The sequence below is a fragment of the Oreochromis niloticus genome, linkage group LG17, assembly GCF_001858045.2.
Source record: "Oreochromis niloticus isolate F11D_XX linkage group LG17, O_niloticus_UMD_NMBU, whole genome shotgun sequence".
Classification (NCBI taxonomy): Eukaryota; Metazoa; Chordata; class Actinopteri; order Cichliformes; family Cichlidae; genus Oreochromis; species Oreochromis niloticus.
Genome location: NC_031981.2, coordinates 7,885,611 through 7,911,578, shown reverse-complemented (window position 1 = coordinate 7,911,578; position 25,968 = coordinate 7,885,611). Strand labels below are relative to the sequence as shown.

General features: G+C 43.5%; 1 long non-coding RNA gene across 2 annotated transcripts; it reads right to left on the bottom strand.

Annotated features, from left to right (window-relative positions):
* Positions 1-481: 481 nt before the first annotated feature.
* Positions 482-19,640, bottom strand: LOC109195072 (uncharacterized). 2 transcript variants are annotated; one of them, XR_002056748.2, is made up of 4 exons: positions 11,616-11,791; positions 10,440-10,531; positions 2,361-2,412; positions 482-2,256 (listed from the first exon to the last, which is right to left on the bottom strand). It is a non-coding gene; the product is annotated as an uncharacterized LOC109195072 (long non-coding RNA). The 2 variants fall into 2 exon arrangements; XR_003214665.1 differs by lacking the exons at positions 10,440-10,531; positions 11,616-11,791 and adding an exon at positions 17,820-19,640.
* Positions 19,641-25,968: the final 6,328 nt, after the last annotated feature.

The window sequence follows — 25,968 nt, the reverse complement described above, 5'->3', positions numbered from 1 at the left end:
CCCAAGCGATAATTATTTGATCTTGTTTAGTTCATTATTCATCTTGAGGGAGCTGGTTGTGACTTGTGGATAAATGCCATATGAAAGGCATTGTGCACTGAAGATGCATCCTCACTTTTATCCCGGCTCCCAAAACAGATCAATTAGTAAAACTAAACAGTAAATTATTAATCACATTGCTTTGTGTCCCCGTTCCATCACCGGAAGAAAACAGTTCATTAGAGAGAGAAAGGCAAGCGAAAAGGGGATGGTGGGGTAGGGGATGGCGGCGGGGGCCGTGTGATTGAGAGGGGCTTTAAACCGAGCTGATGCTGTGTGAACATCTGAAGAAAAAAGAGGGAAGAATTATCAAGCGTGTCCATCATTCCAGGTAACTTCCAAACCACCATCACCACCCTACCCCCCATCGCCCTCCTGGTTTCACCTAAAATGTGACGTGCGCTCATAAAATGGGGTCAAGCAGTGAAGGAGTTCAATGTCACAGCCATCATATATGTTGCCCGTTGGGGTGCGTGTGATTAAAATAACACACAGGGATGTTTCCTGTCATGGTGAGCAATCAGACCATATTTGCAAAAAATATTCAGATCAGATGAATTTTAATGAGGTGTACACTCGAGGGGGATACCACTGCCAGAGTGCCCGGTATCCAAGGTGGAAGCAAGTCCGCCCCCCCTTTATTTGCCAGGAGATAGCAAGGTACATAAACTTTTTTTTTTTTTGCCCCATGTTCTCTCCAATCTTAGATTTAAAAAAAAGAGAGAAAGAGAAAAAGAGGCAGATCCAAATTCGGGGTCCACTCAGTGTTCAGATTGCTCTGCTGTTCTGAGCAATTTGAATAAATTATTCCAGGAAGAGAGAAAAAAAATGCTCAGTGGGGTTCATTTTGTGAGAAATTATATTTTCGTAGGAAAGGTTAATTTTGAAGGGAGCTGGAATGACTATAGGAACTTGGGGTGTGGTGGGGGGGCAGGCTGCAGAGGGAGTGAAGATGGGGGGGGGGAGCAAGAATAAGGTAGAAGGAAAAGCGAAATGGGCGGCGGGCGGGGGTGCGCAAGAAGCACTGGGCGTCAGGAAGGAGAAGGGGTGAGAGAGGGATAGAGGGGAGGGAGCGAGGGAGGGAGGCAGTTATTAAAAGCGATTGCATTGCCTCCCGGATGTCTCAGGAGAGCAGAATCAGTGGAGATGTTAAACCTTGCTTGACACCCCAGTTGGATAATTGTGGGTGTGGGAGCTAATCAGCGGAAGATGTCTCCTCAATTTAAATCTTGTCAGTTAGTGAAGATTAGGCCCTCCTGTCCCGGCCACCATTAGCTTTGTTGCATGTCAATGCGCCAGCGAGGGCGTCCGCCTGGTCCGGCAGCAAGGGTAAAAAAAAAAAAGGCAAGCATGATGGAAGCCGGCAGATTTATTCCAGCTAAAACCAATATGGCATTTTCAAGAAAAAGAAAAAAAAAAAACATATGAGGAGAAAAGGGAATTTATGCAGCCTTTTTGAAAAAGCATTTGTTACTACTGACCTAACAGGGGGACCCTGCGGAATAAGAAATGCAGTGTGGGGATGTGCTCCAGATTTTTCTGCAAGAAAAACATCGGCGTGGTAGTTTAGTCAAATGTGGTTACACAAACTAGACGCCGGGGAAGGAAAATTTGTTACTGAAAATACACAAAATTAAGAGGAAACACAATTGTTAGGAAGGCACAGACGCAGTAAAGTCATTATTGTATAATCACAGCATCCTGGTGCACACGCCATATGTTAAAATGCTAAGTTATGGGATAAACGTGGGCTGGAGGAACTCATTGGATCCTGATCATGAGGCTATTAAACGTCTAATAATCTGTGACAGCGTGATCTCATTAATAAAAATGTAAGGGGTATAATTTTAACCCCGGTTAAAAAGGGATGGAGGTGGTGAGGGGGAGCTAATTCAAAAAATGCAATGCAGTGAATTTTACAGCTTGAGTCTGGCTGGCTGCAGGCCACGGCTTTGCATTCCCTCCATGGTAAATATTTGTAACAGATTTTTTTTCCCCCCACAGCACAATGGTTCCTTTCACTAGGTCCCCGTAACCTCGGCGCGAACGCGAGGTCAGGGCAAATAAACAAATCAGCCGTGCCAGGCTAAGCAGCTCCAGCGATTCCTGCGCCAGGGCCTGCGCTACATACCAGGGCCCTCTGCTCTCTCTCTCTCTCTCGCTCTCTCTCTTCCTCGCCAGCGGAGTCCGGAGTGCTGACAGATGTTTCAAGCTCAGCTGAAAAGCAAAGGGGAGACCAAGAGAGAGAAAACAAGAGTGCTTTCCTCTCACTCTCAGCTCACTTCTCCCACATTCCCAACATCTTTTTCTTCTCTTCTTACCTCAATCCAAGTGTGTCCAGCTTCCCAGGCAGGGCAGCACAGCTTGTGATATCTAAAAAAAAACAAACTATCAAAAAACAAGTGAAGAAAGAGAAATAAGAGCATCACATAATACTAACTGCCTTTGTATAGCATCAGTATCACATGTATAACCTGCGCAACCCAGCCTGGGGTCAGGAACCTCTGAGTGTTTGTGTGCAAGAGCAAGAAAAGGATGTGTATCCATCCATTCATCCATCCATCCATCCTTCCATCCCTCCACCCAGAGTAGTCCTATAGTAGTTAAAAAAAATAGTGATGTTTCAATAGCAGCACCTCCCAACCCTCCAGACCACTTCTGTTCAGCCCAACAGCCTCAAAGACGGAGCTACCGTCAAGCTACCGCGAGGCGTAACAAGTTCAAGGCCCCCGCTCCAGCCCGAGGCGGCAGACGGGTAAACAGTTGTTACTGGGTGATTTTTTTTTTTTTCGCAGAGCCCAGACAAAGCCTCTCTGTGTGAGGAACAACAGCTACAGCTGGGCCGAGCAGAGTGAGACATCGATCCATAAGCTCGTTCCTCCGCACCCCCTCCGAGCGCTCATCTGGCAGTCAGCAGGAAGCAGCAGCGCATGCCAGAGCTGGGCACTGCACTGCCACAAAAAAAAGAAAGAAAAAAAAAATCTTCTTAACCAGCCGTTTAATCAGAAGCTGAGTCTTCAAACCTTATATCTGGAAAAGGGACATGGCTAAAATAAATATCTGCTGTCAGCAGCCTGTGAGGGAAGACAGGTAAAGCTGCACTGGAATCTTTTTTTTATTCCAGAGACAAACAAATGTCAAAAATGAGAAGAGACGACCATTTTTAATGTCCGTTTTCCCCCCCGTTTCCCGCTCCTCTCTTTTACGATAACACATTTAAAAAAAAGACGCTAAATAGCAAATGAAAATCACACAAACTTTTAATGTCTTTCTGAAAAACTTACATTTTCGTGTACATAAATTTAAATGCACCTATCCCCTCGCAATCACACTGGTCACGAAGAGCCCCAGTAAAAAGTATCAAAGAGAGGAGACAAGAGACGGGCGTTTAATCTAATCTATGTTCTAATAGTTGGAGAGACATTAATTATTGATAAGGCCGGCAATTGATTGGTTAATAAGATAATGTAATTGAGAAATGAAAATCATCAGAGTTGGGCGTGCATGTGTGTGTCGGCTCCAATCGGAGTCGCATGGGAGGGTTGGGTGTGTGTGTGTGTGTGTGTGTCTTAGGGGATTGCCCCTACATAGGCTTCCATCATTACTGCCACACTATAAAAGCAGAGTGGTGATTAAAAGGACTTGATTGATTTGGCTCTCATTGGGATAAGCTGTCCTCTTCCCATCACCGCTAAAGGAAAGCGTGTGCATGTGTGTGTGTGTGTGTGTGTGTCTATAGAAATATTTTCTGTGAGTGTTGATGCAGAAAATCAAATAAAAATAATTAAGTAAATGCGTCTGCAAATTTGAGTGCATTTACAGCTCGGGGAATATGTGTTTGTGCGCAAGTTCTATACTTGGACACATTTGTATTGCATTTAAATTCACAAATTTACTCCTATATTTATTATAAATCTGCTAAACGTGCTTGCATGTAAAGGCATAATTGTTGTATAAATGCATGTGTTTGTGTGTGTGCGTGGGGGTCAGCGGCCCAGCTATGGAAGGCAGAGTGAATCATGTGCGTGTGTGCATGCGTGCGACTGTGTATCCATGTCGTCAAGAGGTGGCCCCACTCCCCTAGTTTTCACTCGCCTTTTGTCTGCACTCTATACTGTACTCCGCTGCTCAAACACACACCCGCACACACACACAGAAACACACGCACACTCAGAGCTCTAACCCACCCGGAGAGATGGAGACAGACCCTGCCGCCTGACACAAAAGCTATTGATTTTACTATCTGCTGCAATGAATGATCTTCCTTAGCCAATTTCTGAATTTAGAAATGAGTTCAATACTAATAATGATAGTGGAAGGATTCTTTAAAATGTTCGAGCTGAGGTGGTGGTGGTGGGGGACCGATAGGAGAGGAAAAAAGGAGGGAGAGAGAGGGAGGAAAAGAGGAACGAAGTGAAGATTTGTGTGTGTTTGGCTTTAGAAAAAGAGAGGATGTGATTTCTCGCCACGGGTGAGATTAAATAAAGATGACACCGATGATTTTTAACATTCTAAATTACTACATTCTACCCTCAAATACAATTATTCTTATTTGGCTTTCCTCAATGGGCTGAGAATGGAATAAGTTAGCGGCGGGATTTGTCTTGTTTTGTTTTTTTTGTTTTTTTTAATGATACTTTTAACAGCTCCCAACTTTCACACGAACAGTTTTCCATCCACCCATTTCCACGAGCCGCTCTTCTGCTTTTTATGATGCAATTTTCAATGTACAGCATTTTGCGAGCTTGCTCCTTAATCCGTTCATGTATTTCATGCCCCATAAAGACGCAGCTATTTCAGTTTCTATTTTGCATCATGGAAATCTTTTCCATAAAATAAAATAATAAAGTAAAAAAAAATTTTTTTTAAACTGGCACATAAATATTTACCATGGCCTCTGTTTAGATGTGGCGGAGAAACGATTTATGCCAAATTAAACAACAAATATGCTGCTGCTCAACAGAGGAACTCAGCAGAGAGAAACAGTTTCTTCCAATATTTTATTTCTGGGTGCACATTATTTTCATGGTTATTCAGAAAACTGCCATAAAATGCCTGGAACAGCTGTCTTAAACCTTGATTTAAAAGAAAAAAACTGTCATATGAATACAAGCTGATGTGTGAATGAGTGTAAAAATTAAATGCACACACACACATATATACATATATATATCTATATACATATATGTGTGTGTGTGTAAATGTACATCGGGGTCTCTCTCTTCTCTCCTGGTCTTTTATTTAGGCAGGCAGGCAGCAGTTTGGTGGGGTGATGTGTGTGTTAATCAGAAGCCCCGTGTCCCGTCGAGGTGTTAATTCGACCCCCCATCCCCCCCGTTACAGAGAGGTGTAGATTAATAGATAGGGGAGGTCTGAGCGAGGGTCAACGTGATACAGCCCTGGCTGTGTTCACCCGACTGTCAGACACCTGCCTGGTTTAAGCTGCCGGCTTTCCTCCGCGTTGCGTGCAGGTGAGAGGTCAATCATTTACCCAGTTCGCCGGGCTCTCGTTCAGCTTTCAAGGTGGGCCGTATCTGCATAAAGGCTCTGGCATCTGCATGCTTCGCAGGGGTCCGCCTGCACGGGGATCTGCCGCCGAGGATTACAGTAAATATACTTTAAGACTCGGGAAGAAGACGAAGAATGGCCGCAGTGCCGGAAGCGCGTTTTATTTTATTTGTTAGAGTTTTTAAGTCTGATTTTAGATGTACGGCAACACAAAGCTTAAGATGATTTTTTTATAGTTGTGGCTTTCTCATATTATACTTGATCGTTTTCAGGAATTTTTTTTTTGGCAGTGAGAACAGGAAAATCTTCAGCAAACAGAAAAGGAAAAAAAAGGAAGTGAGAAAAAAGGGGATAAAAACAGGTTTGCGGGGGTGGAAGGAGAAAAATGCATGAAACATGAATCTCTGCAAATTTGACTTATAACAAGCAAAATTACACCCCGCTGTCATTTAAATTATGGCTGCCCTCTATAAAGGTGTCTTTTAGGTGCATTAATTGAATTCGGCACTATTTCCCAATAATAATCTGTAAAGTTCAGCCGTCCATCCTTCATGAGATCCCTGCCGCGTACCAGAGGAGTATCTATTTCAGTGGCTTAATTTATTTTCATGATTCGCCGATAATGACGGCCATGCAGGCTGTACATCAGAATTAACCTTCATTTCACTGAGGTATATTACGATGACAGTCCCCGACACATTTCACCTACACAAAGGGCATTCTCTCTCTCTCTCTCTCTTTCTCTTCCTCTTCTTCCTCTCACTTTCTCCCCCACCTCCCCCCCACCTCCTGCCTGCTCTGTCGCTGCCCCTGCTGTATAATCATCCTCAGCAGACCAAGATTGTTTGATAGCCGATTAATTTTCATAGGAAATCAAGTGGCCAGCTCTTTCTCTCTATCGCTCTTTCTTTATTTCTCCCTCTTATGCCCCCCCCACCCACACCCGTCCGCCGCACACCCCAACTCCTCCAAACACATACATACGCTTCTCTTGAACAATGGCGAACAGCGCTTGTGCTTGGTGACTTTTTCTGTCAATTAGGTGTTTTATTTAATCTCATCTCACTTTTTTTTTCTCTTCTCCCCTCCCCCCTGTAATAAATTGGACCCACCACCACCACCTCGCCTCCACAAACCTCGTGTTTCTGATATCTCCAGCGTTGGTTAATTTATTTTGGACGATGCCGCTGTAACAAAAGTGCTGTAAATTAATCAGGGGACATCAAGCGAAAGAGGGTATGTGTGTGTGTAGGGAGAAGGGGGGGGGGGTGGCCCTTTCACTCGGTCCCTGTCTCTAATTTCTATGCCAACCATTAAGTGTCAGATATAGATTCCACCATTTGCTACGGTCGCAGTCAAAAGATTTCATTAGGGACCTGACGTCACATTTTGAAGGCAGCGCCGGATCATTTCTGTCCTATTTTCTCCCTCATGAGCTCTTTGTTCTTCGCCCCTCTGTAGGATCCTGCCACTAAAAAAGGCCCCCATGCAAATGACAATAATAGATTTCGCTAAGCACCGCCGCAACGGCGTGATAGCCTATTTAGAGAGAAACCAAAGAAACATTCAATTTGTGGCATTAACCAGGGCGCATGCAAAGGTTGCCAAAAAAGTGATTAAGAAATTACAGAATTGGTCCTCTCTGCTTGAAGTTCTCGTTCTCGCTCTCCCTTTCTCATTGACATGGCATCTATAATGAGGAGGGCTGGTAATTACAATATTCTGGAGAGGTGAGCCCTGCTGGAGCTGGCAGCCAGAAGACTGATCTCTCTCTCTCTCTCTCTGTCTCCCTCTCTCTCTGTCTTTTCTGTATTATTTCTTTCCTCTGTCATAAGGGCCTGGACGCAGAACAGACAGAAAAACAGCTGTCTCATGACCGGGCTCTCTATGGATGTCTCACATTTCTTTGTGTGTGTGTGTGTGTCTCAGACGAGCTGCTCAGAGCTCCTCTGCCAGCAAATAAATATAATCAATCTCCCATTTACATACAAATAGGCTTCTCCCCTTCATCCTAATAATCTGCACAGCATCCTCAGAGAGGGAAAATAATATTCACTCCACATGGCGGTTTCATATTTACCATTAGATGGCTTTATTGATTGTTGTCTTTTTTTTTCTTCTCTGATAATTTTTTTTTCTTCCCACTTCATTTTATCGTAGGATATTGAAGGCATGTAGGGCTGACATAGCACACACGCTTCATTATTTCCTACCCGGAGACGATTATGGTTATTGACACTGTCACGTCTTCCCCCTTCGTCATCAGTTATCACTGCTTACTGCGGCGAGGTCCAGGAAGCTGGAATACAAGTGGGGAGTGTGTGTGTGTGTGTGTGTGTGTGTGTGTGTGTGCGCAGGGTGTGGGGGCTCAGAACATTATCATGGGCGTTTAATGGGTGTAAACTACACAGGCGCCGTGCGTGCTCGGCTGCGTGCCGCTAATGTGGATCATTCCACTTTGTGTCATGTCGATGATGGGGGTGACCGGCGGGGCCCCGAGTCAGTGTCAATCCCACTTTGGACAGACAGCATTTCCTTCAGAGTGATCGCCAGCTCCAGGGGCATACAACAAATCTGTCATACACAGACAAGGAAGACGGGGGGGAAACAGAGTCGGAGAAACTTCCTAAATGCTAATTACTTATTCCCATCTAATTAAAACTTGTCTAAGTGGAAATCTAGATAGCATAAAAGAAGGAATGCTGACAGGATTATGATCTTATCAGTGTATTCTAGGTCTCTCTCTCTTTTTTTTAAATAAAAAGGAAGATCTTAAAGGGGCACTTTGACATTTTGGAGTTCTTTTTTTCTACATTTTACTTACTTTTGCAATGAAAATGATTCCGGCTGTCAAAAAAATCCTCAAGGTGTCTAAATTATAAAAAGACAGGAGTAATCTTCCTCTACTTGCAGTCGCTAACATGTAGCCGGACTGGAATCAGATTAAAAGTAATAAACATCACTGCATCATATACTGCATAATAAAACAACTCCTGTTAACATGCTGGATAATGAGCAATTTAGCTGCCATAGCTATTCTTGAGGACCGCAATCAATAACAACATCTGCTGCTAGCTAAGTTGATCTTCGGAATGCAACTTGTCACATAATTAAGTTGTCACTCGTTAGCGTGATTACCTTAGCAAATAGGACTCCTACACTTGGCTGGATCGTGTAATTTCTTATTTTCCCAAGCATTAGGAGAAACAGCGCTCGAGTTACAGTTTCCCAGATCCCCACTCTGCCATGTTAATTACGTCCTAATGACCATTATTGACTCATTAACAGACATTTGGGGATTGTGAGGCGCCGCAGTGACATCAAAAAAATCAAGTCCCAGTCTTTCAGTGATGTTCAACGATATGACTGTATTCATATTAACTTCTGCTAGCTTCACAAATCTTTGTCAGTAATCACCCTACGCACCTTAAAATCAAAACCACATGGCAGGGATGCATCAGTCCTCCTGTTTCTTCTAAATATTATTCATTCGGGGTGCTGTTTTTAGTGAGCTCATAGGGTTTGGCAGGGCAAAGTTCCTGTGTTTTGGATTGTAGGGCTGGCTCCAAGAGGAGTGTTTCTGGAGCACGCATAGGTAAACAATGAAAACATTTTTAGCGAAAGCAAAACATGTCCAGGTCTTCCGTTTCCTTTCTAAGAACTTGTTTTTTTTTTCAAAAGAGAGAGAAAAAAAGCTGATTGTGTAATAATGAGTTTCCTCTGAGATGAAAAAGCGGTCTGATCAGTATCTACGTCGTCCCAGTGTGCGCGCCATAAAACAAAGAGGCAGTGGTGAGATTCTGTGAAAAGATCGTCAACAGGCGCTGACAAAGTGGTGCAATTAAGATGAATTGGGATCTGACAAAATGTTTGTCTGAGGTGTAAACACACAAGTCAACAGCACTGAAGACATAACGGGGGGAGAGCAGAAATAGATTAGAGCATTTAACAGCTTGTCATAATCAAAAGATGATCATTAAAAATACAGAAATTCCATGGGAGACAAAACTCTGTTTTATGCATTGAAATTGGACTTTCATGTTTATGATGGGGGGGAAATTAAATCTTTTCTTGGCATTTTTATATTGTTTGCTCTAAGGCCAGGCCAAATAGGATTTTAAGACTGATACCAAATCTAAAATTTGGTGTTTTAACCATAAGATATAAGTTGAATATCTCTCTTTTTTTCACATAAATGAAATATATTTAATTTCTCTAATATTTGTTATGTGTACCTATTTATAAGCCCTTACTAAAATATTTTAATGATGCAGTTTAAAAGTAATCTTGTTTTATTGTCCCAAGTTTTGGATCACTCATTCAAGCTCGAGATAAGTTGCAGGGCGCCTTCTGCTGGACAAACTATGCAACACTCATAACATGGTTGAAGGGTGTTTTAAACATCTCTTTACTCTTTACAACCCCTTTACGTTTTACATTTCATTTATCAGGTATTATAAATGCTGATACCAATATATCTGCAATTAGCTAATATTGGGCAAGACATTGGCCTACCAAGAGGTTAGTTCAGGTCAGTTTACAGTTTGTTCTAGTGCGATAAAGATGGAAAAGAGGTGGTACAATCCTTGGACGCCTACTGGAGGTAAACCTAGTTCCTCTTTTTTGAACTGAGTGGTTTCTGTCACAAAAATGACTGCGTCTACATCAGAAGTTAGTGAGTTTGATCTCTCCTTATTCAGCTTACGAGGGCTAATCCTTGGAGAAACCCGGAACCTGTTCTCACGGTCGTCTAACCAAGTCTTCACTGACATATGGTAAGATGTCAAAATTTGTCATTAAGTGTGTGTCAAATGTCGTCTTTATGGGGGAAAGAGTGAGCAAACAGTAAAACTGTTAGCGTTTCATTGATATATATTAAAAGAGTTAAATACCTGGTGACCTGCAGTATGGAGAAAAGTGCGAATTGTCTCTGCAACTTGCGGAGCATGTGATGGTATGATGTTCCAAGATTTTATATATCCAGCTGAAGTAAGGGAAAGAAAATTAACAGAAACTGTCATTCAAGAATTAAGATGGGACATTGTGCTCCAAAATACATATGTTCTTTGAAATCCTTATTTCAGCAAAATTATATACACACAGTATATATTTGAAAAAAAAAACTTTATATCTAATTAAAATGATAACTGCATTCTCATTTTTCAAACTCTCATATCCTGAGGGCCAATTGGGATGAGTGCTCTCCCTCCCTCCTATGCAGCTGCAGCTTCCCTCTTTCCCTCTCTCTCTCCCCCTTCTCTATCAGTCTGTCTCTCTCTCTCTTCGTCTCTCCTTCCCTCTGTCTTTCCCCCTCACTCCACTGTGGCTCAGTGAACTGCTCCTACAGCAATATCCCATCATTACCATCTCCCCAGCTGAGCTTCAGCCAGCCATTATCATGCGGCATTATTAATCTTCTTGTCTTATCAACTTGCAAATCACAAACCATTGAGCCTTATGGCGCAGTTTGGGGTGCGCCGTTATTCATTTTGTAGGTCTACCTAGCCTCCGAGTCTTTCTAATCACCTGACGATTGTCACTCTCTCGCTGTTGCCCTGCCCTTCCCCTGGCCCCCGATGCTCCGTAGCACTGGAAAGGAGCCAGCTGTTTCACTCCATCTTCACCTGAACCTAAATCTCCTTTTTCTTGCACTCAGCACGCTTTTTCTTCCATGTACAGTCTGTCTTTTCTCTCTTCTTAGATATAAGTGCATGCTAGAATTGCGTTAGGGGGTAGTGGTTCCAAGGTTGTTGGTTCGATCCCCTGCTCCTTCAGATATCGCATGAAAGTGTCCCTGAGTAGGACACTAAACTCAAAATGACCTTAGTGCTGTGAACTGAGACATTGTAGTGTAAAGCACATTCGGTTGTTTAAAAAGACTAGAAATACACTATAATCAGTCAATTTCAACTTCTAAAACCATATAAAGAAATGTATAATTAACTTCAGATCTAAGGTGTTGAGTTTTTTAAAAAATTGAATTGAATTATTATTGAATTGATACTGTTCAAGTATTTGAAACTGGTATAAGTAAACAGCTCTTTTGTTCTCATTTCTCTGTCATTTACCTCTCATCTTCTCTTTCTCTTCTGGTAATCCAAAACTGCAGAATTATTGCTTTTTAAAGAAAAAAAGAAATCTAAAACATACACTTTAAACCTTGAGGATTAATTGTGTTAATGGGTGACAGCTGACCCCTGTCCCTGACATATAACGTCCATGGTGTTTCTGTCATCTCTCCCCGTTTTCCTCTCCGCTGCTGACATTAGTATTCGAGGGAGGAACGGAGCTGAGTCGGGAGGCGAAGAGAAGGAAAGTTTCTTTAAAGACACACCATTGACCCCTGATTCTTGCTCTTGCTTGAGTTTGCTTTTCTTCAGGGCTAAAATATTCACCCTGGAAAATGTGGTGTGGCTATGGCTATGCAACTTCCAAAAAAAAAAAATGTATGTAAGAAAGCTGCAAAGAACGTGCGCTCCTCTTCAGTGTATGAGTCTGTGTGTGTGTGTGTATGTGTGTGCGTGCATATCCAAATTTGCATTTCCTTTGAAAACTTTGCATGATAAATCACCATTTTCCCCCCATAGCTCATTAAGCACCATACAACAGGTAGCGGGCATGAAATATTTAGCAGAAGACAAAGTGTTTCATGTGCTCCTATGGACCCAGCTATTACCCAGGCCTTTCGCATAACATCCGCTAAAAACAGCCCCGCTTTGATCTTCATTAATATCATTTGGTTAAATATTTCAAATAAGCTTTGGTATGTTTGATTAACATCTTTCAGAATTATTCACTAACACAGAAATTAACTCTAAATGTTCGACTGCTAATGATGAAATTGCGATTACCCACCCCTCCGATAGCGCCATTCAGGGAAGGAAGTTTAATTTTTTATTTTGATCAGTAATATATGGCAATGCATACTGGACAGTTCATAAAACTTCATGTATCAACTCCCCCCCTATGCATTCAAATATGTGCTTAGAAGCCCTGGGTATTAATATTCGCGATGGGTGTATTTTAGAGCACATTTCAGAGCACTGCATGCTCGACATTGTAATTTCCAAGCTTATCTAATCAATTCTGCAAGCTCCATCGGCTTCATATCAGGCCTCGTGTAAGAAATCAGCTCAGTAGCACCTTCAGAACACTTATAAATAATGAAAAACAGCTTTTAAAAAGAAAGAAGCGCTTAAGGAAAAAAAAAATGTTGATTAGAAAAGTGCCTTTTATCCATGGCTTCAAATCTTTCACATTCCGAAGATGCGGAGGACTCCGGGCAAACGCGACGAATAAAGTACCCCTATCTGACCAGGGAAAAAAAGAAGTATTAATTTTTTTGAGATAAAAAGTGCTGACAGCACAGAATGAGCCAGGTGGTATTTGGATATGAGCGCTGAAGATGAGATGAGAGCCCAGAAGATCACTTTCATCTTGTGTATGGAGTTGTCCTTGAAAACTTCTCTGAACTCTGCGCTTTCTGGAGAACACTGTGTGATGCTCGTCTTGGCTTTTCAGTCGTTTATCTTCCTTAGCGCACCGAGCTGGTCGGCGAAACTTTAACATCAACGTCAAAACCCGAGTTTGGCCAGGCTCGTGTGGGCCCGCCAATTTGAGTGCATAGTCATCATTTACTGGGATGTAACGTATGTGTAGCCATATTGTCTAAGGGGTAGGGCGGGGTGGGGGAGAGAAAAAGTTGAGGCACAGGAGCTGAAGGGAAATAGTAAAAAAAAAAACTTGCACATGGTTAATGTAATGTGTCCTATTTTGTCATGCTGGCGCTATGCAGGGATAGGTGGAAGGTAGGCAGGGTGAGTGAAAATACAGAGTTTTTATGCCCATCTATAAATTAGGAGTGGTGGGTTGATGAGCAGTGAAGGAGAGTCGTGTCTTAGCTGGAAGACAGAGGAAGAGGGAGAAAGAGATGGAGCCTCTATGGCAGCCGGATGATACATATCACACATGCACACACGCCCACAGTGATACACTGAGGTCTTGATGACAGTTATCCTGTTAGGCTGTTTTAGAAAAGACTGCTGGGCAACACACACACACGCACGCACACACACAGCTGGCAGGCACTGAGGCCCTTGTGAATCTCCTCCGGTGAGGATTTGCATTCTGCTCCTGGCAGGTCGACCGACAAATTGCCCCGGCAGCCGCAGGAGACGGAGGCTCTGGCTGAGGGAAGAGCGGCTGCTCAGAAAGTGACTTATCCGTCTCATACTCTCTGTGGAGCCACTCCTGCATCACACCTCACTTCCATAGGCACGGCTGATAGGGGCGGACAGCCAAGGACTGTTTTTGGAAACCGGAAGGCCTAGCGGCCATGGCCGAACCTTCCCTCCCTGGGGCCAGGAGGGGCTCGGAGGCCAGTGTCCCCCCCCCCCGAGCTCGCCTTAGGCCAGCAGCCCTGGGGCTATCGTTCACAAATCAGCCCCCGTTTTCCCAATCAAAGATGCCAAGTGGGGAAAACTGGCCCAAAGTGCTGCTTATTGCCTTGAATAATTCACCACCCAAAATGTAGTCACTCACACTCACACACACACACACACGTCCATGGACTATCCGCAGAAATTAGATGGGAGAAAAAGAGATACCAGGAGACCACCACAGCCCTTGTCCTGACCACTAATTTCAAAAACACTTACTTAAAAGCACATTTCAATCTTTAATCAACTTATAAAGTGAGTAGCAAAGAGATTGGGTAAGAGATGAGCGAAAAGGAAGAATTGTAAGTGATGGAGGGCAGTTCTGCAGCCTCATTAACACTCTCGAGTTAAATAGGGATGATGTAAAATACTTACGTTGAAACTACTACTAATAGAGTTGGAATTTGTGCAGTACAGCATTTTAACAGCTACTTCCCTTTAAAGAGTGAACTTGAGCAAGGGGGAAAAAAAGTTTTTGGCACAGGGGTAAAACCAAAATTAGGATTCACAAAAATTAAAAGCTAGTCAGCATTTATAAAAAGTCAATGACAGGTATTTAGGATAATTAGGGGGTCTAACTGTTGCCTAATCACCCTGGCCGATATCTTCCCCCTAATGCTCAGAGAGCTCAGATGCCCATTGTCTAACAAACCAGGCTGATCCAGTCCCACCTGCAGGCCCACTGAGAGAGCACAGAGAACTGAGAAGAGCGGGAAGATGAAGATGAAGATCTTGATGAGGAAAAAGTGGTACAGGTAGTTGAGTTTCGAAGAAAAAACAGGGGGGTATGAGGGCAAGTGCAGGAAGCTGGAGCTGAAGGAGGAGAAGAAAAGAGAAGGACAGGCAGGCAACCTCCAAAGTGTGTGCCAGTCTCTGATACACAGAGGTTTTAATGGCTGCAGGTGTGTTTGTGTTCAGCATGGAGAGTATGTACATTTTCAGCTTCCCCCTTGTGTTTGTTGCCACGCTGCCCTCTCTCCCTTTCCTTAATGAGGCTGGACGCGTGGCTGCCTCAGCACCTGCCGTGGGTGGCCACGGGGTTAATCCCGGCTGGCTTCCTTTCTCACTTCGTCTTCCATCTCTCTCTCTGCTATGCCTCTGGGCTGCTGACGGCAGCAGGCGCTGTGCGAGAGGGCGACGAGGAGTGTGGGGAGGTGACAGGAGACGCCGATATCCACCCCCCACCCCACCCCCGCAGCACGGCAGAATGAGTTGTGCTAGTCGCCGCTGGATACCTGACAACCGGACACCTTCATAAATTACCAAATGAAGATTGATCGCACACACCCCCTCGCTTCTTTTTTGCATCCACACACATGCTCAGGCAGCGACAGAAGAAACACACTTGCACAGGAATCGGTACACACTGCACACTTGCTTGTTGTCGAGCTTGAGGTGAAAGTGATGCGGCCGCTTCACGCTCTAGCAGTTAGATAAAACAGTCAGTCAAGTCACCTGGTCAGTCAGTCGAACTGGTGATGCAGACTCCATTACAGGTGCTGTCAAGGCCAAAGGAAGCTGTATTATTTATGGGGGGGGGGCAAACATCTAAGAAGGCTGCACAGGTGGTGTGAAGTCAGGATGATGTGTGGAAAAGGCACCTCGCTCCCTTTTGCGAAAATAAAAAAAAAGCACACACGGACATGCATGCATACACAAACACACTATGGGCAAATGTTAAAATGTATAGTTCCTGCATGACTCACCTTAACATCAATGTACAGCGCGCCATAAGTAGAGCGCTTCTACTCGTCTTACTCAAGTGGATAAAGGGAGTTCAGGAGGATGACCGGAACCATTCACCTGAGATTGATGCCCCTCCACGTGATGCGTAAAGATCATCTACATCAACCGGTTCCCCCCCTCCACCCGGCCTATCGCGGTCCTGCACGCTCCTGAAACCATCCGCATCAGCAGAAGGCTCGTAACATAACGTAACACGTGCACATGCTTGGAAGTTAATTGACTTGTGAAATCACAATCAGAACCATTGTCTCTCGCTCATACACGCTCACACTTTCTCTCCCTCCTACATTTTTTTTTTTTACATTTCCAGGGACAGTAACCTTGCCTTGTAAGTTGCTTACTCAACAGACCTTGTTACGGGGCGGCCGCTTTACCGCTCACGCCTCCACTGAAAGGTCAGCACTGTCGCGGCCGATCTCGTTTTCAGCTGTGGGGACCCTGCGCTGTTACGATCGGGCCATTATCACGGGCTGATTCGCAAATTGGCGCAGTGAGAGATGATGGGGACGTTTTGCAGCATGCACACACAACAAACTAGCTTTGGTCAGAGGGGTGAGCGCCTGCATCTGACACTGCGCCCATTTCCCATCTCCTGTATCTGCACCGGTAAATTGGCAGCGCTCCAAATGAGAGACAGAAAGCAGAGGAGAGTGAGATAGGATGGAAAAAAGTGTAACCTTCTAACTCGCTCCTTAAAGGAGTCTTTTACATGTGTAGACATACTAGAATGACTTGAGGGCCTGTCAGGAAGCTGAGAAAAGAGCTGAGGAGAGGAGGAAGAGAAGGAAAGGAAAAAGTCAAATAAATCTGACTGATATTCCTCTCCATCGGTTGGCCAAAATGCCAGACGCGGCGTAAATCACGATGCGCTGACTGTCCATCCTCGGCGAGCTGACATTATCCCACCAGCTGTCTCCGCTTTACGATTTGGCCAATCATCCCATCCGCAGGCCCGGACCCGGAGATTGATGTTTATTCAGAACCAGACGACATATTTCAGTTACACAACCAGCGAAAGAGACACTTTAACATCAGTCCAGCCCCGGTAACTGAACCCGAGATAATTTAATACGCTTGTGCAGCACATCCATTTATCTCCAGCCCCATCTATAACAGTGACCAGGAAAGTTTAGAGAGGGGTCAAGTTCGCGGTTCCTAATGGTTTTGACATGCCTTAATATTCTTCTTAAATATTAATATTGTGCACGTTTGATTTCCACACACAGTTGCGCTAATATGCCATAAAGACCAGCCATTCAGACCTTATAGGCTGCGTGTGTGGGGTCGAACTCCTGAGGTGTGCGGTAATGACGGTTATGAAAATCTAACAAATGTGCTGGTTGTGTTTCTGGCTGCAAGTCAGCGCAGACTAAACCTCTGTCCAGATGAAACTTGCCACCCTTATTTTGAAAAAAGAGAGAGAGAAAGAGAGAAAAGCAGCTATTCTGGTGGAATGTATAATGTCATGGCCATAATAAGCAGTATTATTACAACTATTAAACTGAAGTCATAAGTCAGGTTCAAATGGACAAAATGGGAGGGACAAAGCAGCCAAACACAGAAAAGGAAATGGCAAAAAAGAAAAAAACCCACAAATTTCTTTGGCTTTCTTCCTAAGCAGCATGCATTAGCGACAGTGTAAGTACTGTATTGTGCCCCGGTTGTGACCCTTGGGAGTGCGCTGACTTCACTGAGCCATCAAGACTGTGAAACCTCATGTATATTTCCACAGGTGAGCAGTTAAAAAAATGTTCCTAAAAGCTAGGGTCTGCCTGTAATGAATTACCGGGTGCTGTCATTTCACCAAAACATCCTCCGTCTCTACATAATCAAACCTCTGAGTAAAGAGGCAAAAAAAGACAAGGAATATATATATATACATATACATATATATGTATATGTATATATATATATATATATATATATATGTGTGTGTGTGTGTGTGTGTGTGTAAGACCACAAAAGGCAGAGCCTCTCCCCGCACGATGCAGAAATAACGGCAAGTTTAAATAATTCCGGAGAGCGTCTGGGCCAATAAATTTCCGAGCAGAGGTTAATTTAGTGAGGGGGAAACCTTGCCGCAATTACCTTGTTCGATGCCTCCCCTCCGAATGCCCTCAGGGCCCCGTCTGAAATGTCACCCAGGAGGAGGGAAGGAGGGCTGAAGGTTTGGCTGGATGGAGACCCACCTCAGGATGCAGCAGCCATGAAAAACAAGGCAATCAGGACAGGTTAAATGCTAACAACAATGTCCTATTAGTGTCTGGGGGAAATTACACTCCTCTCCTTTATAATTTTCATCAGATTCACTATAAAACTGAACGTTATGGATTACGCAGAGAGGGCTGAATAGTGAAGGAAAAATTTGCAAGCGCTAATTGGATTTTTTTGTTTTTATAAAAGCAGAAAAAGGCTAATTCTGAAAGCATAAAGGCACAACAATTTATTTTGGAGCCACGATAGGAGATGGCACATTTAGCTCTTACCTTGGGCCCCATCTTGCGTGATTTTTTTTTATGGATCACTGACAGAATGACTCCCCGCTCCCTTCATCACCCGCCGCATTCGCCTTGCCAATACACAGGACTCCATCTTTATCACACTCCCATAAGCTCTGGGTCTGGCGTGCTATATCTACTGCTGAGATCTGGGATGCCTGTAATTACCGCACTATCTTCATCTACTCAAATCAGCTCGATCCAAATCTTTATTTCCCCCAGGCCCCGACCAGGCTCCTAGCTAGCTCTTACCTCCCAGGAAGACACAGCCAACGTCTGTGCTTTTTAATCAGACCTCGACTCAAGCTGTTCCAGCAGTGAGGAAAAAGACGGTCAAGCTGTGCCAGTGGCTTTTAGAAGGTGAAAGGTTCCAACAAAGTTTTGCCCAAATATAAACACTGACAGTCTTTTAATTCAAACGTTGCACAGTGCATCAGTGAGTCGGGCAGCTGGGAGTAATATGTATATTTTTTATAATTGTCTCATGGCGCATAGTTGTATCACTATTCCATCTGGACTTGTTTGAGTTTTGAAGTCATTAGTGAGCTATGGTGGCTTATGATATTACACAGTACTAATGGCACCACACACACATAAATAGCTTAACTGACATATAATTCAATTAAGCACCTTGGCTTTATGGAGAAAAATATATTATTGGCCATCATTCTGACGCTAATGCGTGCTCAAATAAACATGTTGCCCGTGTCCCGTGTTTCAATGTCAGCATGCAAGAAAAAACATAATCTAGAACCGAGAGAGGAAGCTCATTTGCACTTCAGAGCCCGACTTAGCAATCTCTGCAGGCCTTTGCTTATTTGCTCATTGCTTCCCCGCCCTTCTGCATTAAATGGTAACAAACCCAAACTGCGGGAGTCCAAAAGGCCTCGCATTAGACTTTATAAACAGTTTAAGAGAGACATAAGCAAAGGCATTTACACAAACATCATCAATATTTCACAATTCCCAACACTTCCTCTCTCATGTCTTGCTAAATCCTCATTTGGAGCTAAATGGAGCTTTAGCCTGATCGGGCTAGCTAATTGATTGTGACTGTTTGCAAAAAAACTGCTATACTTGGATGCCAACCGCCCGCCGCCCACACGCACACGCACACACACTCACACATACATATATCCCTTTAAGAGAAAAAAAACAACATCTCCATTAAGGCTTTCAGTGGAGCATGTACAAATAAAATCTGCCCATTTGATCACTCTTCAGAGTATGACGAGTATATTCAATGAATTTGTCAGTTAGGAGCCTTTTGATTGTCAAATAAATTACTTGCAAAACTCAAAAAAAGACACAACATATTAAAACTACACCTCCTTCACGGAGAAACCGTGTTTTCATTTTGCTCTACGAAGACTTAAAACGGGAAAATTTCAAAGGACCAACAGGCCCGATTTTGGCTACAAGCGCCGAACAAATCTAGAAGAAGCGACAACAATAAATAAATTAAATAATTTTTAAAAATGAAATCACATGTGCAACCCTAACTAACTGCCATCATTTATATTACACGGACAAAGGACAGAAAGTTCACGCACCTTACTGAAAGCGTGCCAAATAAATTAGAGGAGCCGCTTCAGCACACCCAAAGGTCTAATTAGGTACACAAATTCAAAGAACATAATGTATGAGGAGGACGAGGGAAATGGTGGGTTAATGCCGCGCAAAGCAGGAATTCGCCCGCTGATTTGGGCCCCGAGTGCAGGCGGGCGTGAGAGTGTGCGGTATCCTCAAGGAGCTTTTGAAGTGAGCATTGTAGTCGAGACTTTTCCTACAAATCACCTCCTTACTGCTAAGACAGCACTGCCCATACACCCACCCATCAACCCACACACACATATGTTCAAGTTCATGCATACTCCTATCCAGAGTTGCACGCACACTGAGTAACACTGAAGAGTGAGAAGTGAACACAACAAGAGCAGAGGAGATGAGAGAGAATAATGGAACGAGTGGCTTCCTCTCTCCTAGGTATCATGCTATGACACCGGTTTGTATTTTTTGGTTTTTTTTCTGTATGGAAAGTGTCTGAAAAAGTGTTGTGTGAGTGTGTTTGGATGTGTGGCTCCTCTTGCTAATGCATCACTTTTTTTTCTCCTTTTCTGTGTCCGCAGTGTGATTGCAGCTCTAATCAAAGCCAAACGCATGTTTCCGCAGAGGAATGACGCTTTAAACCTCTAAACACAACACAGGTGGCTCAGCTGAAGAAAAAATAAAGACCCATGAAATCCTTCTCCTCCCGCTGCTCTTTATTCCTCCTCTCTCAGGTGGATCGCTCATTAAAAGATTGCTGTACAGCAGGTGTTTGGTCACAGAGCATTGAAGGAGAGGGTGCTTGAAGTGGCAGAAACCACAAAGTGGATCGGGATGTGTGAATCCAGGAATGCAAACACACACAAATATGCGTTCAATCGATGCGCGACAAAAAACACCGAAATATTGCGCGCAAGTGCACACACAAACACATCAGGGTGGTAGTGAACAGCTGCTTGGAGCAGGTCCCTGCAGATTTGACTAACAGCATCAGTCCTCTCTGGCCCTGAGTGGCCCACGTAGGTGGGCCTACTGATGCCGTTTCCCACACAGCACACACATTCACACAAAATAAGAGAAGAAGAGAGGAGCTAGAGGAGAGATAAGTAAGAATTATAAGTAGTCCGTCCATCCACTTTCTTAAACTTATCTAGTTCAGGGTTGCAAGGAGAACAGAGCCTATGCCACCTGTCAAAGGGCAAAAGGTGAAGGATTGATCCAAATATCAGTAGCATTGATTCTTAATGCTAGTATCAGTGTCGGATTAATACTAGTGTGATGGGATCAATATTTTTCTATCCTATAGTGCAGTACGTAGCCCACCAAACTGTGTTAAATAAATAATTATTTGGAAATGAAAAAATATACCTTAAACACGCACTTTGAAAAATGTATGAACATTTTTTGTGTTGACTGTCACGTCTACTTCATTTATATGCTATAGCAGTGATCCCCAACCTTTTTTGCGCCACGGACCGGTTTATGTCCAACAATATTTTCGTGGACCGGCCTTTAAGGTGTCGCGGATAAATACAACAAAGTAAAACCAGTGACGGTACCAAAAAAGATTTATTCATAACACACGGGAAAAGACCCAGGGAAACCGAGTTAATGATATAAACTATTTTTAAAAAAACCCCAAAACAATAAAAACCCTGAAAACCATAAATTTCACACCCGAGCCTCAACTCTCACGACCAGTACCGATCCGTGGCCCGGGGGTTGGGGACCGGTGTCCTATAGCACATTTAAACAATACAAGTTGACCCAAAGTCCTTTAGAGACAGGCACATTTAGATTTTCAGTCTCCAAAACATCCATTTTTTACAATACATGAAAAGCTGAAAGGTGTGTTTTCTTGTGTTCACTAATTATTGTGGAAAAGTAAAAATCACAGTGATTTAGTGGTCTCTAAAATGTGTCCAGAATTTGCAAACTGATGACTTATCTTATGACTTATAAGTCATGACACACTGCTTTTCCCTACATAATCTGTCTTTATAAGTATCGGCAGTACAGGCCCTGCGTTTACTTGGTATCGGATCCATATCCATATCAGTATGTCACACCACTACACTCTGGACAGTCACCAGACTATCACCAATCTATCACAGGGACAGAAAACTATTCACACTTCACACAGGGCCGCCCCAGCCGGTGACCGGTTTTAACCAAGGAGATGAAGTTGAGGTTTCAGCCTTGTTTGCCGAGCAAAGACTCACCCTCACACCTAGTTGACACCACCATGCCCCCCATCACCACATAACCATAATGCAATAAAACAGAGTCGCAGTAGTTGTAATTTCCCCTCTACTGCTCAGCCTTCATGTAAATGCAGTCTTCTAGCTCCAAAGGGGGGCCGGAGTGCAAGCTGCACGACTCTGTGCTGCACCAAAGAGATAATAGCTAATGTGTTTGCAGGGGATGCTATTTTTACGCAGGAATGCCAGATCCCATTCCTTCAGCACTTTTTTCCCCTTTTTTGTTAGACTCGTGATTATTTCCTGTCCTGTCTAGCCCTCCTATCCCATCCTGCCTGCCTGATTCAATTAATATTCAGTCAAAGTAAGTATGAAAGTACAAAAAATCAATTTATCATGCTTCAGAATCAAGTCCGCTCTTCCTTTTGTGATTTCGTAACGGTGGTTTACATACGCCGGTTACATTGCGGGAGCCCTGTCCTGAATTGTAGTCTGCTTTTGTCTTCATTTTTCCCAGAGAGGATGTTTCTTATCTTTGCTATGTCAGGCCTCTGACACCCCCCAAATGTGTGTATGTGTTTGTGCAGGCATCCCGCATGCGTGTGTGCATTCTTGTATACTGGGACCACTTGTTATTCCCAGGGTTGGAGTTCACTGAGGCCTGTGTCTCTCTGTGTTTATAGCTCTGGGGGCTTGTTGCCTCCTGACTACAAGAAAGACTGATGAATAAATAACATCCTACTCTCTCTAGCTCTCTCTCTCACTCTCTCTGAGGCCTTGAAGTTGGTCTGTGCCTGTGTATGTGCGTGTGTGTGTGTTTATGTCTTACTGTGTATGTGTGTACTTATATGCCAGTAGCTGTATTAGGAAGTTTGTGTGTGTGCGTGCGTATGTGTTCATGTGTATACAAGCATTCCTGTTTGTGACCACGTGTGTCACAAGTGTGTGTTTGTGTCTTCGGCATCTCTCGGTGGACCAGCTTCTCCTTCATCTAACTGATTCCTGGCCCCTCTTGGCGTGAAGCTGTCAGAGAGGGATTGCACTCCGACAGAGCTAGGGACAAACACACAGGCGGAGGGAAAGCATCCTCTTTATCCCAGACATCAGTAGGAATATGCAGAAGCCTATGTGTGTATGTGTGCGCACTAGGATATGTGTGCAAGTAACTGTGTCTGTGTTAGTATGGGTGAGGCTGAGAGGGAAAAGAGATATCTAGAGAAAAAGAATGCATTAAAACACCACTATGTCTTAATTCGGATACACCCAATTTGTAGGCGACACTTCATCTGCCTGCATTATAGTTAGGTTCACAAGTATTTGGACAATGGCAGGATTTTGGAGTTTTGCCTACACCACCTACAGAAGATTTAGAATCAAATGGAGTAAATGTGAAGCCTTCAAAAGTCCTCAAAATATGTTCTACTTGGTTGAGATCCAGTCTCTGATTTGCCCACATCTTTGTCAAATACTTATGAACTGTATGCAGACTGTAAAATGTTAATTAATTTGATGTTTTGCATACTGTTCTCTCATATTGAGAGCTAGCATTTTTTGATTAATACTAGTTAATCAGCATTGCTGTTGATGATGTAATTCAATTACCTGAAAAATGTGGGACATCTCCACACGTCTGCTAGAGACAGCGAGGAAGCGACCACTGAAGGTGAGAAACGTACAGAATGCCATAACTTGATAAGGAAGTCCCCTAGGATTTTCAGTCTACCATAGACAGATCCAAAAATCTTGACCTCAAAGTCAGAGGTCAAGTTTTCTCCAAATGTTTTTAATCTGATAACCTGAGAACAAGGCAACATTTTGAAATTGATGCCACAGGTGTATCTACTAAGAGACTGAGGGGTACCAATGGCAGCTGTCAGAAATTTTTTTGTGTGTATTGTTAAAATTAGGCTTTTTCTAGCGAAGAAAAAAATATACAAAAAGCTACATCCAACTGCAGCCGCACAGAGCTATAGCCCAATTGTCGGCATCAAGGCACAAATGCTCTCAAAATAGTAAGTGAAATCTGTGCAAGTGCAGAAGCACACAATTCAAGGGAGGGCATGTGTATTTTCCTATGAGACACTACAACAAGTCTCCATACTCTTTCCCGGGAGAGACCTTCATTAACCCTTAGCCTGCTAATTAAACTCCCATAGTACACTAACCAAATGCCACTTAGTTATCCCGACTGGACACATATGTATACGCACAGCCTGCAAGTTATTGCCTTGATGGAGGAAATCACATGAAGGCGGTGAGAGTTAATGTCCCAACCAACAAATAAAGGCCTCTTTGCAAGTAGTCTTTAAGTAATTTCTGCAATGGCTATAAAAGAGTCTCTTGTTATAGCTGCTAGATATTCATTTGTCTCTTGTGGCCGCTTATGAAACGTGAGCAGGAGGGGGAAGTGGTTTTATTTACATGGCATTATGTTACATCAAGTGGTTGTACTCAATTAGGGAAGCCATCACAATGGTTTTAAGTCTCTAATACAGTCTGCTGAAAGGGACCATGACTTGCTAATAGGGTGTAATTCCTTTTGTATCTGTATCCATGTGCAGCGGTAGGGAGGGAAAGGAGAAAGGGAGGGAGGGGGGCAAATCCGTATCATCAGTAAAAACAATGCATCAATTAAGCAATTAGTGAGGAACAAACTGGGCAGCTTTCCAAACCCTCTCAATAAGGCACTGTGCCAAGGGGGCTTGTAATGTTCATTATACCCACATCACAGAGATGGAAAGAGAGAGAGAGAGAGAAACAGGCAGAGAGAGGGAGTGTGAAAGAGAGAGGCTTGCCTTTCATTTGTAAAGTCAAGGCATTTGTCTGCCAGCATGGAGACGTTTTGTTCCGCCAGATGTGCTTTTTAGCGAGGCCACATGGTCGGTCAAGGCTGGTGAGAAGGTGTGCATGAGTCCCAGTGTGTGGATGTGTATGTGTGTCTTGTGTATTGAGGAGGGGTTGGGGGGCACCAAACAGCCTCTTTGCTGCCATCTGATTAATTAAGACTTGAAAGGGGCCCAGTGGCAGCAGGGTTTTAATTGTGGTAATTGGGGTTAATAAGGTGCCATTACACGCGCTGATCACAAGTATTGTTTCATCCAGACGGGCAAATTGAGCGGGGTTAAACAGTGATGGTAGAAGGGGTGCGAGGAAAAGGGAGGGGGGAAGTGGTGAGGAGGAGGGGGGGGGGACTTGGCAGCCATACATGCCACTTGTTTCTGCGTGTTAGTGCCATGTATCCCCTTTCAGGACCTGAAAAGGTAATATACTGGGAATTACCAACGAATCAGTAACCCTAAAGAGTCCTGTTTCAGCTTCTATGATTTAAAGTTCAACAAAGTCACTTTAAATATGGTAATTAACTACCTTTTGAATTTGCTTTTTTAACTCAGTGTGCTTAATTTAATCTGTATGACCTTTGCCAAGAGCAGCAGCAAATACAAGTGCTTTAAACACAAACATGAATATCAAAACGAGGATAGTATTTTTGTTGGTTTATTTTGTTGTACTGAACTGCAGCATTCCCTGGATGTTTACACTTCAGCTACAGCTGTACAACTGCTCATTAACCAGCAAATCGGCCAATCATATGGCACCAACTCAACACATATAGGCATGCAGACATTGTAAAGACAACTGGCTGAAGTTCAAACTAAGCATCAGAATAGGGGAAGAGGTGATATCAGTGACTTCGAATGTGGTATGGTTGTTGATACCAGATGAGCTGATCTAGTGGGATTTTCCCCCAAAACCACCTCTTGGGTTTATAGAGAAAATATCCAGTGAGCAGTTCTCCAGGCAAGAAAATCCCTTCTTGATATCGGAGACTGCTTTCAGCTAATAGAAAAGCTACAAAAACTCAAACAACACTTATAACCAAGAGCATCACTGAACCTTTAAGCAGATGGGCTACAGCAGCTGGTGCCACTGCTGTCAACTAAGAACAGGAAACTGTGGCTACAGCATGAATAACAACATGTAAGCATGGGT